A 15426-nucleotide genomic window follows, 5' to 3' on the forward strand; every position below is an offset into this window, starting at 1 on the left:
GGGGAATGGGTGACGGGCACTGAGGTGGACACTTGACGGGATGAGCACTGGGTGTTTTTCTGTATGTTGGTAAATTGAACACCAATAAAAATTAATTAAAAAAAAAAAAGAAAACCTGTTTTCAAAAAAAAAAAAAAAAAAGAAAACCTGTTTTCAATTCTCTTGAATATATGCCTAGGAGTCATATGGTAATTCTGTGTTTAACTTTTTTAGGAACATGAACAGAGACCTTTATTTTAAGAGAGATTGAGAACGTGCATGAGCATGCAAGCACAAGTAGGGGAGGGGCAGAGGGAGAGGGAGAGAAAATCCTTAAGCAGATTCCCCAATGAGCAAGGAGCCTGACATGGGGCTCAATCCCAAGACCTTGAGACTGAAATCAAGAGTCAGACATTTAACCAACTGAGCCACTCAGGGGCCCCACAAACAGAGAATTTTAAGCAAAGAAATGATTAGTAAAATAGCCACTACAGCAAAATGTAGAAGAAAGCTGGGATAGAAAGAGATAGGAAGCAGGAAGATTATAGAGGGGGCTACTGTAATAGTCTAAATAAAAATAGACAAGGGTTTAAATTAGAAAGTCTAGAGAACAGATAAAACAACAGTGTATATAGTGTTCAGGATAAGGACTAGGGATAATTCAAGGAGATGACACTGAATTTGCTAGCTTAGAGAACTACAGAGAAGGTGACATTAACTGAAGCTGAGGACATATGATGGATAAGAAGTTTAAGAAAGGTAGTAGAGGGCAGCCCCGGTGGCGCAGCGGTTTAGCGTCGCCTGCAGCCCGGGGTGTGATCCTGGAGACCCGGGATCGAGTCCTACGTTGGGCTCCCTGCTTGGAGCCTGCTTCTCTCTCTCTCTCTCTCTCTCTCTCTCTCTGAATAAATAAATCTCTTTTTTAAAAAAGAAAGGTAGTAGAGCACAGTGGTAAGAGTAGGCTCTGGAGCCAGACGGCTTAGGTTTGAATTCAGGCACAGCCCCTTACTATTCTGTAAGACTTGAGCAGATACCGCCTTTCCACACGTCAGTATCCTCATCTAGAAAATGGAGATAATAATATACCACCTCATCAAGCTGTTGTGAGAAAATGAGTTAAAATAAATAAAGCAGTTGGGCGCCTGGGTGGCTCAGTTGGTTAAGCACCTGCCTTTGGCTCAGCTCATAATCCCAGGGTCCTGGGATGGAGCCCTGCATCAGGCTCCCTGTTCAGTGGGGCATCTGCTTTTCCCTCTCCTCTGCCTGTAGCTTCTTCTGCTTGTGTTCTCTCTCTCTCTCTCTCTCTCTCTCTCTCTCTCTCTCATTCTGTGAAATAAATAAATAAATAAAATCTTTAAAAAATATATAAAGCACTTAGAATCATATTAAGCATATAGTAAATGCTCAATAAATATAATCTATTATTTTTGATTATTGTTGTTGATGATGCTAATGTTATTTGAGGTAAAAAGTTTAAGTCTGTGCTGTTACACCTGAAACATTTAGGGGAGAAGAATCCACTAGGCAATAAGAAATACTAAAATTATCCTAGAAAAGAGCACAAGCAATAATTTCTCTGACACTGGCCATAGCAACTTTTTTCTAGATAGGTTCCCTGAGGCAAGGAAAACAAAAGCAAAAATAAACCATTGGGACCACACCAAAATAAAAAGCTTCTGCACAGTGAAGGAAGCAATCAACAAAACTAAAGGGCAACCTATGGAATGGGAGAAGATATTCACAAATGACATATTTAATAAAGGGTTAGTAGCCAAAATATATAAAAGACTTATAAAACTGACCACCCAAAAAATGAATAATCCAATTAAAAACTGAGCAGAAGACACAAACAGACATTTCTCCAAAGAAGATCTACAGATGGCCAACAGACACATGAAAAGATGCTCATCATCACTTATAATCAGGGAAATGCAAATTAAAACTACAATGAGCTACTTGGGTGCCTGGTTGGCTCAGGCAGTGGAGAGTGCAACTCTTGATTGTGGGGTTGTGAATTCCAGCTCCACATTGAGTGTGGAGATTACTTTAAAAAATAAAGTCCTGGGACTCCTGGGTGGCTCAGTTGGTAGAGCATCTGCCTTCAGCTCAGGTCATGATCCCAGGGTCCTAGGATCAAGCTCCCTCAGCAAGAAGCCTACTTCTCCTTATCCCTCTGCGGTTTGCCCCACTTGTGCTCTCTCTCTCTCTCTGTCAAATAAATTTTAAGAGATCTTTTAAAAAATAAAGAAAAGAAAAAAATACAATGAGCTATCACCTTACACCCATCAGAATGGCTAAAATCAACAACACAAGAAACAATGGATGTTGGAGAGGATGTGGAGAAAGAGGAACCTTCTTGCACTGTTGGTGGGAATGTGAACTGGTGCAGCTGCTCTGGAAAACAGTACAGCAGTCCCTTAAAACGTTAAAAATAGAACTACCCTACAATCCAGCAATTGCACTACTAGGTATTTACCTAGAGTACAAAAATACTAATTCAAAGGGATATGTGTACCCTGATGTTTATAGCAGCATTATCTTTTTAAAAAGATTTTGTTAATTTATTTGAGAAAGAAAGTGTGTGTGAGAGAGTATGAACAGTGGGGAGAGGCAGAGGGAGAGGGAGAAGCAGACTCTCCACTGAGCAGGGAGTCTGATACAGGGCTTGATCCCAGGACCCCGAGATCATGACCTAGGCTGAAGGCACATGCTTAACTGACTGAGCCACCCAGGTGCCTCTATGGCAGCATTATCTACAATAGCCAAATTATGGAAATAGCCCAGTGTCCACTGACTGATGAATGAAGAAGAGGTGGTATATATGTACAATGGAACATTACTCAGCCATAAAAAGAGTCACATCTTGCCATTTGCAATGATGTGGATAGAGCTAGAGGGTATTATGCTAAGAGAAATAAGTAAAAAAAAAACAAATACCATACGATTTCACTCAGATGTAGAAATTAAGAAATAAAACAAATGAACCTAGGGGAAAAAAGGGAGAGAGGAAAACCAAGAAACAGACTCTTAACTATAGTGAATAAACTAATGGTTCCAGAGGAGAGGTGGGTGAGGGATGAATGAAATAGGTGATGAAGATTAAGGAGCACACTTGTCATGATGAGCACTGTGTGATTAAATTTTTTTAAAAAGAAAGAAATACTAAAATGGATCTTGAAAAAAAAGGGTACTTAAAGTCATGAGTATAGATGAAATTTCTCACAGAGAATGTGTAAATATGACTGAAAAAAGAATCAAGGATAGAAATCTCCTTTCTGGGCTATTCCTTAACCCAACCTCTAAACACTCCTTTGGAAACCAACCTTAGCTTATCCCTCCTGCTACAATCACCCTAAGCATAATCTCATATATTCCCATGCTTTTAATAATTACCTAAGTGCTGATAGTCTTTAAATTTTTACTTCCTGCCATCATCTCTCCCCTGAACTTCAAAATCTCATATCCTATTACCTGATTAATGCCTCTTCTTAAATGCCCCTAAACATGTCTGAAACTGAACTTATTGTCACCCTGACCACCAAGCCTGTTCCTCCTACATTCCTTATCTCAGTTTGTGGTACCACTTTCCTTCTAGGTCAAGCCAGAAACTTGCAAGTCATCCTCTTACTCAACAGTGCTGCTACTAACATACACATCTTATTTCTCACTAAGGTTTTGGTTTTTTTTTTTTAAAGTAAGCTCTATACCCAATGTGGGGCTCAAACTCATGGCCCCAAGATCAAAAGTCACATGCTCTACCAACTGAGCCAGCAGGTGCTCCTTTCACTAAGGTTTTATTTTTTTTTAAAGATTTACTTATTTATTTGAGAGAGAGGAGAGAGAGAGAGAGAGAGAGACCGAGCGAGCACAGGAGTAGGGATAGAGGGAGAGGGCAGGTAGAGGGAGAAGCAGACTCCCCAGTGAGCAGGGAGCCTGATAGGGGGCTCAATTCCAGGACCCTGAGATCACTAAGGTTTTATTCTACTCTCTTGAAGGTCTCTAGAATCCATCCTGTCCAACCCTACAACTGCCCTAGTTTAGGCCCTCATCATCTTGTACATGATATAACAAATGTATCCTTACCAGTCTCCCAGCCTTGGATCTTGGCCAAGACTTTTCACTCCCACCCACCACAACAATCTATTTAAGATGAAATTCTGACTATTATTAATAAATAAAATAAAATAAAATAAAATAAAATAAAAATTCATCTTAAAAAAAGAAAGCATTACACTAGAAAATATTCACTTAATACAAAACAAAGTAGTAAAGGAAGACTGGAGAAACAAACACAGAGATAAACCATAGAGAAAATAGAAACTAAAATGACAGATATAATCCAACTATATAAATAATATTATTAAATGTGAATGAATTAAACAACCAATCAAAAGGCAGTTATTGTCGAATGGATAAAAAAAAAACAAGATCCAAATATATGCTATCTTCAGGAAAAACACTAGATAAAAGATACAAATAGGTTGAAAGTAAAAGGATGGAAAAATATATACCACACAAAACAGCAACCATAAGAAAGCCAGAACTGCTAGACTAATATTGGACAAAATGGACTTTAAGAATAAAATGTTACTGGGCATCTGGCTGGCTCAGTCAGTAGAGCATACGACTTTCAATCTCAGGGTTGTAAGTTTGAGCCCCATGTTGAGTGCAGAGATCACTTAAAAATAAAAAAATCTGGGACGCCTGGGTGGCTCAGTGGTTTAGTGCCTGCCTTCTGCCCAGAGCGTGATCCTGCAGTCCTAGGATCGAGTCCCTCATCAGGCTCCCTGCATGGAGACTGCTTCTCCCTCTGCCTGTGTCTGCCTCTCTCTCTGTATCTCTCATGAATAAATAAATAAAATTTAAAAATAATAATAAAAATAAAAAATCTTTAAAAAAGAATAAAATGTTACTAGAGATAAAGAGGGACATTTTATAATAATAAAACTAGCAGGACTATATAACAATTAAAAATATATATATATACATATATACACCTAACAAAAGAACCCCAAAATACGTGAAGCAGAAATTGACATAATTAAAGAAAGAAATAGACAATTCAACAATAATAGTTGGAGACTTCAATATCCCATTTTTAATAATGGATAGAACAACAGCACAGATGATCAACAAAAGAAACTGAAGACTTAAACAATACTATATACAAATTAAACCTAACATACATCTCTAGAATGCCACATCCAACAGTGAAAGAATACCCATTCCTCTGAAGTGCACATGGAACATTCTCCAGAACAGACTACATGCCAGGCTTCAGTAAATTTAAAATGACAGAAATTGTATGAACTATATTCTCTGATCACAATGGAGTAAAATTAGAGATTAATAACAAAGAAGTTTGGGGAATTAACCAATATGTGGAAATTAAACAAGTCACTCCCCCAAAAACAAGCGTTCAAATGAAAAATCACAAGAGAAATTAGAAAATATTGTAACACCTAGGTGGCTCAGCAGTTAAGCATCTGCCTTCGGCTCAGGGTGTGATCCTGCAGTCCCGGGATTGAGTCCCACATGGGGCTCCCTTCATGGAGCCTGCTTCTCCCTCTGCCCCCACCCCCTGTCTCTCATGAATAAATAAATAAAATCTTAAAAAAAAGAAATTAGAAAATACTAAGAGATGAGTAAAAATGCAAACACAACATACCAAAATTTATAGGTTATCACTAAAGCAGTGCTTACAAGGTACTGTATAGATATAAATGCCTACATTAAAAAAGAAAGATCTCAAATTAGCAACCTAACCTTCCACTTGAAGATATATAAAAAAAGAAGAGCAAACAAACCCAAAGCAGGCAGAAAAAGAATATAATAAGGATGAGAATGTAATATAAAAAAATAGAGACTAGGAAAATGACAGAGAAAAATCAATGAAATCAAAAGTTGATTCTTTGAAAATACCAACAAGAATGCCAAACCTTTAGCTAGACTGATAAGGAAAAAAGGGGAAAAGTCTCAAATTATTAAAATCAGGATGAAAGTGGGGAATAACTATTCACATTTGAAATACAAAATAGATTACTAGGCAGTACTATGAACAAATGTATTGACAAATTAGATGAAATGGACAAATCCCTAGAAATACACACAGTAACTGAAATGACTCAAGGGAAAATTTAAAAATCTGAATATACCTAAATAAATAAAAAGATTGAAGTTGTGATCAAAATGCTTCCCATGAAGAAAAGCCCAGACACAGAGGGCTTCGCTAGTGAATTCTACCAAACACTTAAGAAGAGTTAATACCAATTTTTCACAAACTCTTCCAAAAAATAAATAAATAAGAGAGAATACTTCCCAACTTGCTCTATGAGGTTAGTGTTACCCTGATATCAAAACCAAAGACACCACTGGACAAGAAAATTACAGACCAGAATCTCTCATGACTATAGACACATACATACAAAAAAACATGACCAAGTAAGATTTATCCCAAGAATGCAATGTTGGTTTAACATCCAAAAATAAATTAGTGTAAAACACTGTATCAATAGAATAAAGAACAAAAACCACACGATCATCTAAATAGACACAGAAGAAAAAAAAAGAAAAGAAAAGAAAATAAATAGACACAGAAAACTGATAAACTTCAAAACCTCTTTATGATAAAACACTCAATAAAGTAGGAGCAAAGAGAACTTCCTCAACTTGGTAAAGGGCATGTATGAAAAACCCACAGCTAACATAATATTTAATGGTGAAAAACTGAATGCTTTTCCCTAAGTTCAGGAGCAAGACAAATATGTCTACTCTTGCCACTTGTATTCAACATTGTACTGAAGGATCTAGACCAGGCAATTAGGCAAGAAAAAGAAATGCAGGCCCTCCAGACTGGAAAAAAAAGTAAAAATATCTCTGTAGATGACATGGTCTTATATATAGAAAACCCTAAGAAATCCACTAAAAAACAATTAGTACTAAGAAATGAACTCAGCAAGGGTGCAGGATATGAGAAATATACAGAAATTGGTGGTATTTCTATATGCTTGCACACTTACAAAAAACAATCCAAAAATGAAATTAAGGAAACAATTCCATTTATAGCAGCATTAAAAAATAAAAGAATTGTGAATAAATTTATGAAAAGCAGTATAAAACTTATACTCTAGAAACTATAAAACATTGCTAAAAGAACTGGAATAAAACCTAAATAAATGGAAAGACATCCCATTTCATGGATTATTAGACATAACATTGTTAAAATGTCCATATTCCCCAATTGATCCACAGATTCAATGCAATCTCTATCAAAATTCTAGGTTGTTTCTTTGCAGAAATTTTATAAGCTGAACCTAAAATTCATATGGAAATTTAAGGGACCCAGGATAGCTACATGCAAAAGATAAAGTTGGATCCTTACCTCACATCATAGACAAAATTAACTCAGAATGGATCAAAGATCTAAATGTAACATAAGTATAAATCTTCATTACCTTGAATTGGGTGATGAATTCTTAGTTATGACACCAAATTACAAGTAACCAAAGGAAAAAACAGATATGCTGTACTTAACCAAAATTAAAAACTTTGGTCCTTCCAAGGACATATCAAGAGATTAAAAAGATTCTCCTCCTTCATCAGTTAAAGGATCCATGGCAAGATGGTCTATGCCAGATTCCAGGAGGATAAGAAATGAAATCCTCAATATAAACAGAAACTGAAGAGCTTGAACAAGAAGGATAAGGAAGTCATAGCTATAAATTGCATCTAAATTAATTTTCTTATAGTTTTTAAGCCTAAGACATCCAGTATTATGAAGATCTCTCCAAACGTAATCAGCTTATCTAATTTTATCCTTGAAGGTAATCTCACAGGCCCAAATTTTAGAATGCTCCAGGAGAATATAAAACACATCTGAGACACTACCTTCATTATGAGAATAACTGCTTAGGCAAAGCAGTGCATAGGTACCTCAGCCATACTTGTAAAAATGCAATTCAGGGGCACCTCGCTGGCTTATTCAGAAGAGCATGTGACTCTTGATTTTAGGGTTATGAATTTGAGCCACACAATTCAGCAGGGAAACTATGTTTTAAGCATAAAAATTTACCTGGGGAGAATTAGAGGATGATTTATTTAGACAATAAGTTGTATTTTACTCTCCCTGATATAAAGAGTCAAAAACTGAGAGGTATTAGATCCTCTCCATTCTAAATCCCTGGTCACACCACGTGTTCTGAATCTCGGCTTCCTAACTCAAGGACGTCAATGACTGTTATGTCACAGAACAGTAAAAAAAGGTTATCAAAAACATGGAAGACAAAAATCCCCTAGTTCCTGCCATCAGATCTTGTTTGAGAGATGACAGCTCATCAAAAGGTGTTGGCATAGAAAGTAGTTCAAAGATATGGGGGGAAAGGGGCACCTGGGTGGCTCAGCGGTTGAGCCTTTGGCTCGGGGTGTGATCCCAGAGTCCCAGGATCGAGTCCCGCATCAGGCTCTTTGTGTAGAGCTTGCTTCTCCTTCTGCCTGTGTCTCTGCCTCTCTCTTTCTCTATGTCTGTCATAAATAAATAAGTAAAATCTTTTTAAAAAGATATGGGGAAAAATAACTCAAATTCAGAGGCAAAGGTTGAGCTTCTCCAGGACAATGAGGAAAGAAGGTATTAAACTTCCAGGGAGCAACAGAAAAAAACGAGAATAAAAAGACAACTCACAGAATGAAAGAAAAAAATTGCAAATTATATATATGTTAAGGGACTAGTATATAAACTCTTAACAATTTGATAATAAGACAAATAGTCCAATTAAAAAATTGACAAAGGAGAAAGACCTGGGTGGCTCAGTCGGTTAAGCTCTGACTCGATTTCAGCTCGGGTCATGATCTCAGTGTCATGAGATTGAGCCCCGTCATGCTCTGCACTGGGCATGGAGCCTGCTTAAGATTCTCTCCTTCTGGCTGGCCCTCCCTCCCCTCACCACCACTCACCTGCTCTCTTCTCCTTATCTCAAAACAAAAATTGACAAAGGAGACTTCCAATTTCCAGGCTAATTCATAAGGAGTTTAGTAGTTGCCACTCCATCCTAATAAGTAAAAAGCTTAATAAACTGGAAAATTAAAAACTCTTCCAAAAAAAAAAAAAAAAAAAACTCTTCCTAGATCTGTCAGAAAAGTAAGGTCACAAGGCAAACCACAGCCCCCTAAACTGGAAAGATAGGTAGACACAGAGAATCATAACTTACCAGAGCAAAAACCTCTGCAGGAACCAGTACTGGCATAGAAAAATCTGAACTATAATTGACAAAATGCTAGAGGCTCAGAGTAGACAAGCCTAAGAGATAAAAAAAAATAATAATCCTGGGATGCCTGGGTGGCTCAGCGGTTGAGTTTCTGTCTTTGGCTCAGGGTGTGATCCCGGGATCTGGGATCAAGTCCCACATCGGGCTCCTTGCATGGAGCCTGCTTCTCCCTCTACCTAGGTCTCTGTCTCTCTCTCATAAATAAATAAATAAATAAATAAATAAATAAATAAATAAATAAATTCTTTAAAAAAATCCAGGGAGATGGAGCGCCTGGGTGGCACAGTTAACTGGCCGACTCCTGATTTTGGCTCTGGCCTTGATCTCAGGGTCATGAGACTAAGCCCTGTGTTGGGGCTCAGCACAGAATCTGCTTGGATTCTCTCTTCCTTTCCCTCTGCCCCTCCCTACAATTATCTCTCTAGATCTCTCACAAATAAACAAACAAACAAACAAATAAATCTATTCTTTTTAAAAATCTAGGGAGACCCAATCATGGGGGACCCCTACAATTTTGTGAGTTTTACTTCCAGATTCTTACAGGGAAGACTAATGAAAAATTTCCTCAGGATTCCAGCAAGAGGAGAGGAAAGTAATTATTCTAAAATATGCCACACCATTCTGTTCTACCTAAAAAGGCCTGCCCTCCAGATAAACTATTTTATGGCAGCCAAACAGCATAACCAACCTGGAGGAAGGGAAATACCCACCTCCTGACTCCTCTAGCAACCCTGTAACACCTAAGGGGTGGGAGAAAAAAACTGAGAGACACAAGTTCGTAGCCCAGGGGCACAGGCTACTAAAAAACTGAAGCCTAATCATAGGACTGTAAAATGCTTCCCCTCCTGCCACACTTCACCAGTACATCACCACAGGCCTATTTACCAAAGTTCCTTTTACCTAGCACATCATGTCTGTTTTCCACCAAAAAATTAGAAGGCATAGCAAATGGCAAAAAATATAGTTTGAAGAGATAGAGTAAACATAGAACCAGAACCAGATGTTAGAATTATCAGACCATAAATTTAAAACAATTATGATTAATATGCTAAGGGCATAACATGCAAGATAACATGCAAGAACAGATGAGTAATTTTAACACAGAGATGGAAATTCTAAAAAAGAATCAAAAAGAATTGCTGGAGATAAAAAAAAAACACTATAATTGAAGAATGCCTTTGACAGGCTCATTAGTAGACTGGACATGGCTGAGGAAAGAATCTCTGAACTCAATAATAACTCAACAGAAACCTATGGAAATGAAAACCAAAGTGAAAAGGACTTTCTCAAGAAAAGGGGACAGGGGTGCCTGGGTGCCTCAGTTGGTTAAGCATCTGCCTTCAGCTTGGGTCATGATCCCAGGGTCCTGGGATCAAGCCCTACTTAGGCTCCTTGCTCAGCGGGGAGCTTGCTTCTCCTTCTGCCTGCCACTTCCCCCACTTGTGCTCTCTCTCTCTGTCAAATGAATAAATAAAATCTTAAAAAAAAGAAAAGGGGACAGATAATCTAAGAACTGTAGGTAAACAAAAAAGTGTAATATACTCATAATGGAAATACCAGAAGAAGAAAGAGAAAAAGTAACAGAAGAAATTCTTCTCATTCTTAATTAATCTAATAGACAACAGTTTGCTCAAAATTATAATAACAACAATGTATCCATTTATGTATGATTGTGTGTGTGTGCTGCATGTATATGTGTCTGTGTGTATGCTGATTATCATAGGTAAAATGAATGACAGCAACGATACAAAGGATGGGAGGAAAGAATTAAGATTATTTTGTTATTATAAGGTACACACACTACCTGTGAGGTAGTATAGTATTATCTGTTATTTTGTTATTTGAAAAGTGGACTTGGGATGCCTGGGTAGCTCAGCGGTTGAAAAGTGGACTTAGATTACTTGTAAATGTATATGGGAAACTCTAAGGTAACCACTAAAAAAAGGTTTAAAAAAAGTATAATTGATACGCTAAGGAGACAAAAATAGAATCATATAAAGTGTCCAATTAAAACCACAAAAGACAGAAAAAGAGTAGAAGAAAAACAATGAAAAAACAAAAGGATAACAAACACAAAACACTAACAAATGTGCTAAATATTATCACTTTAATGTTAATGGTCTAAATGTACCAATTATTTTTTTAAAAGATTTTATTTATTTATTCATAGAGACACAGAGAGAGAGAGAGGCAGAGACACAGGCAGAGGGAGAAGCAGGCTCCATGCAGGGAACCCAATGTGGGACTCGATCCGCGGTCTCCAGGATCACACTCCGGGCTGCAGGCGGCGCTAAACCTCTGCGCCACCAGGCTGCCCTAAATGTACCAATTAAAAAAGATTGTCAGAGTGGATCAAAAAACAAGATCCCTGGGTGGCGCAGCGGTTTGGCGCCTGCCTTTGGCCCAGGGCGCGATCCTGGAGACCCTGGATCGAGTCCCACATCGGGCTCCCGGTGCATGGAGCCTGCTTCTCCCTCTGCCTATGTCTCTGCCTCTCTCTCTCTCTCTCTCTGTATGACTATCATAAATAAATAATTAAAAAAAATTCAAAAAACAAGATCCGGCTATGTGTGATCTACAAGAAACCCACCTTAAATATAAAGACATATAGATTAAAAGTAAATAGATGGAGGAAAATATGCCATGCTAACACTAATCAAAAGAAAGCAAGAGTAGTTATATTAATTTCATACAGAGCAGACTTCAAAACAAGCAAAGTTATCAGGGATAAAGACGACCACTGCATCATGATAGAAAGGGTCACTTCGCCAAGAAGGTATAACAATCTTGAACGTGTATGCAGCTAACAACAGAGCATAGATTGATTATATGAGGCAAAAACTAATAGCATTTCTTTTGAAATAGATGCATCTAGGATCTTCACTGGGGACTTCAATACCCCTCAATCAGAAATGGACAGAGGCAGCAGTCAGAACATCGGTAAGGATATAGTTGAATTCAACAGCACCAGCCATCAATTGGATATATTTGATGTCTGTAGACTACTTTATCCCACAATAGCAGATTACATGTCCTTCTCAAGCTTACTGGGAACATTCACCAGGAAAAATCACATTCTGGGCCATAAAACACATCTTCACAATTTAAAGAACCGAATCTAAAGAAATAAGATTCATGCGATTTCTGTCGCCTGGTAGCCACGGAATTAAACCAGAAATCAATAACAAAAAGATAACTGGAAAATCCCAAAATATGTGGGGATTAAACAACACACTTCTAAACAACACACAAGTCAAAGAAGAAATCTCAAGAGAAATTAGGAAAATATTTTTACTAAATGAAAGTGAAAACACAACTTATCAAAATGTGTGGAATAGAGCAAAACCAGTGCTTAGAGAAGAATTTATAGCACTGAATGCATGTATTAGAAAATAGGTGCACCTGTCTTGCTTAGCTGGAAGAGCATGCAACTCTTGATCTCAGGGTTGTGAGTTTGATCCCCACATTGAGGGTACAGATTACTTAAATAAATAAACAAACTTAAAAAAAAAGAAAGAAAAGAAGAAAGACCTAAAATAGATAATCTAAGTTTCCACCTTAGAAAACTAGAAAAAGAAGAGTAGAGCAACTTAGATCCAAGCAGAAGGAAAGAAATAGTAAGAATTAGAGTAGAAATCAATAAAATTGAAAACAGGAAATCAATTAAAAAAAAATCAATGAAACCAAAAGCTGGTTCTTTGAAAAGATCAATACATTGAATGATACAATTGAATTGTATACTTTAAATATACATTTAAAGTCTCATTAGAACCTCTGTTGTAGGCTCCATGTGACGCTTCAACCTCAAGCATTCTGTTTCACTCTACCCAGCCAAGTGAGCTGCTAAATTCAGTCTAGAAAGTGATCCGCACTAACTATGGAGAAATCTTAACCATTTACAGTCTTACCATCTTCTCTGTTTTCAAATAGCATGGCCTGGCTACCTAACCTGTTCACCATTTTGCTGTCTTCCTCAAAATTCAAGATCCAAGTCAAACAAACAAAAGTGTTAAAAACATTAATGGTAAATCTAACAAAAAATGCTAATATTAAAAGCACTATTCTGGAAAGAAAGTGTAGAGGAGATCTAATTTATTACCAATTCAGGAAACAGGAAATCACTCTCCTTCAAATTGGCCTAATTAACACTCACTGTAGCCTGATCTCCAAGACAGCCTGACCCTGAAACAACTTGCTGCAAGCTGCTCTGACAAGAAATAACTAATTGCATACCTACCTGTGAAAGATAATTCATTTCATTATTGAACATCCATCTCATTAACTCTCCCTTCCACTGCCTGATAACGGTGACTATGTATTGAGCTCTAGTTATGTGCCAGGCATCATGTGATACACTTTATATAATTTTTCACTGAATTCTTAAAACAACCATCTATTTGATAAGTAAAGAAACAGAACCTTGGAGAAGGTATCAATTTTCCCATGAATACACAGCTAGTAAGTCAAAGGGGCAGGATTCATTCTCTTAACTCTTAAATATTTTTTAAAAGATTTTATTTATTTATTCATGAGAGACAGAGAGAGAGAGAAAGGCAGAGACATAGGCAGAGGGAGAAGCAGGCTCCATGCAGGAAGCCTGATGTGGGACTCAATCCTGGGACTCCAGCATCACACCCTGAGACAAAGGCAGACACTCAACCCCTGAGCCACCCAGGCATCCCTTAACTCTTAAAAATTAAAGAGATCTTCACAATATGATCCTCATCTCTATATAGCTAATATTTCATTGGAAAAAGGCACTTTGTTACAATTAAATTTTGATCCATTTTAACTTCAAAGCATACTTCCTTCCTATTTAACCCTACCTTCATAGATATTTTTATTGCAGTTCAATCTAAGTTTCCTCATTCTTGAAGCCAAGCCAGGTCCCAGAGAGATTTCATTTTCTCAGTGTTTATATTTCATGAATACCACTCTACCAAACTTGTACATAACCCCCAGGGTCCTCTCTGCCTGTTTTGCTGCTTTACAGCCCAGGCCTTAACTTCTCCTCTAGGGCCTAAGATTCATATCTCTATTTTTCCATATTACCCTTCTTTGATTTTTTTCTTTCTTGTTCTTTTCTAGAGAATAAGAAACTAGCCCATAGGGACTACTCACCTGGCTAGACCAGAATGACACAGATTGCCTCATGAACTGGAATTCTGGCAGCCCAAGAGCTCAATAACCCAGGTCACAAATCATGAAGAGGACTGCAATAGCCCTTTTGTGATAGTTTTTCTAATGGCTGCTAGAATGACAAAAAAAGAAAGAAGAAAGAAAGAAAGAAAGAAAGAAAGAAAGAAAGAAAGAAAGAAAGAAAGAAAGAAAGATTACATCGATAAGAGTAACCATTAAACTCATTCATATTATTACAGAGCAGAAATCAACATAAGTCCCCAGCATGATCATAAATAATTTTTCTGCTGTTGTTGACCAAAACCAAATATACAGTATTAATATAAAAACAGCTCTAAGGCTCCTTGCCAGCTAACCATCTCCCCTCCTCCATACCATTGCCAGCAATTATGCACCTCAGCATCCAATTATTTCAATGTTCCTTCAATTCATAACAAATGATAGATAGAACTGAACATGTGCCAGATAACCAGCACAGCAGTTAATCTTCCTAAGGTTTTCATAACTGGAACTCTAGGTCTCCAATTCAGTCTTATTTTTGCTTTACATTTTCTCTTCTCCTATGCTTCTAGCTAAATATCTTACTAAGACATAGACACAATCATATCAAATAGAGTCAGGGCAATTGAGATCAAAACCCTCACACTAATCAGATCCTACATAGTCTTCTAAATATTGTGAGTTTCAGGTGGCTCTGGAAAAGAACGGAAAAAAAGATCATTCAAAAAAATCAATACATATTTATTAATTTTTGAAGATTTTATTTATTTATTCATGAGAGACACACAGAGAGAGGCAGAGACATAGGCAGAGGGAGAAGCAGGCTCCCTGCAGGGAGCCTGATGCGGAACGTGATCCCAGGACCCCGGGATCACGACCTGAGCCAAAGGTAGACGTTCAACCACTGAGCCACCCAGGTGACCCGCAAATCAATACATTTTTATTTTTTTATTTTTAAAGATTTTATTTATGTATTCATGAGAGACACAGAGAGAGGAAGAGACACAGGCAGAGGGAGAAGCAGGCTGCATGCAGGGAGCCTGACATG

At 37.5% G+C, this 15426-nt stretch overlaps 1 protein-coding gene across 5 annotated transcripts in view; it reads right to left on the bottom strand.

The window, feature by feature from the left end:
- Positions 1-15426, bottom strand: part of SNX12 (sorting nexin 12) — a 172152-nt gene that overhangs the window by 98779 nt on the left and 57947 nt on the right. The window contains exon 5 of one of the 5 annotated variants that reach the window (XR_011998230.1): positions 14361-14490. The exons of the other annotated variants lie outside the window; for them this stretch is intronic. The gene's annotated coding sequence lies outside the window, so the exon portion shown is untranslated. The remainder of the gene's footprint in view (positions 1-14360; positions 14491-15426) is intronic. 5 annotated transcript variants of the gene reach the window in all.

This window comes from Vulpes vulpes, chromosome X, assembly GCF_048418805.1.
Source record: "Vulpes vulpes isolate BD-2025 chromosome X, VulVul3, whole genome shotgun sequence".
In the NCBI taxonomy this organism is placed as follows: Eukaryota; Metazoa; Chordata; class Mammalia; order Carnivora; family Canidae; genus Vulpes; species Vulpes vulpes.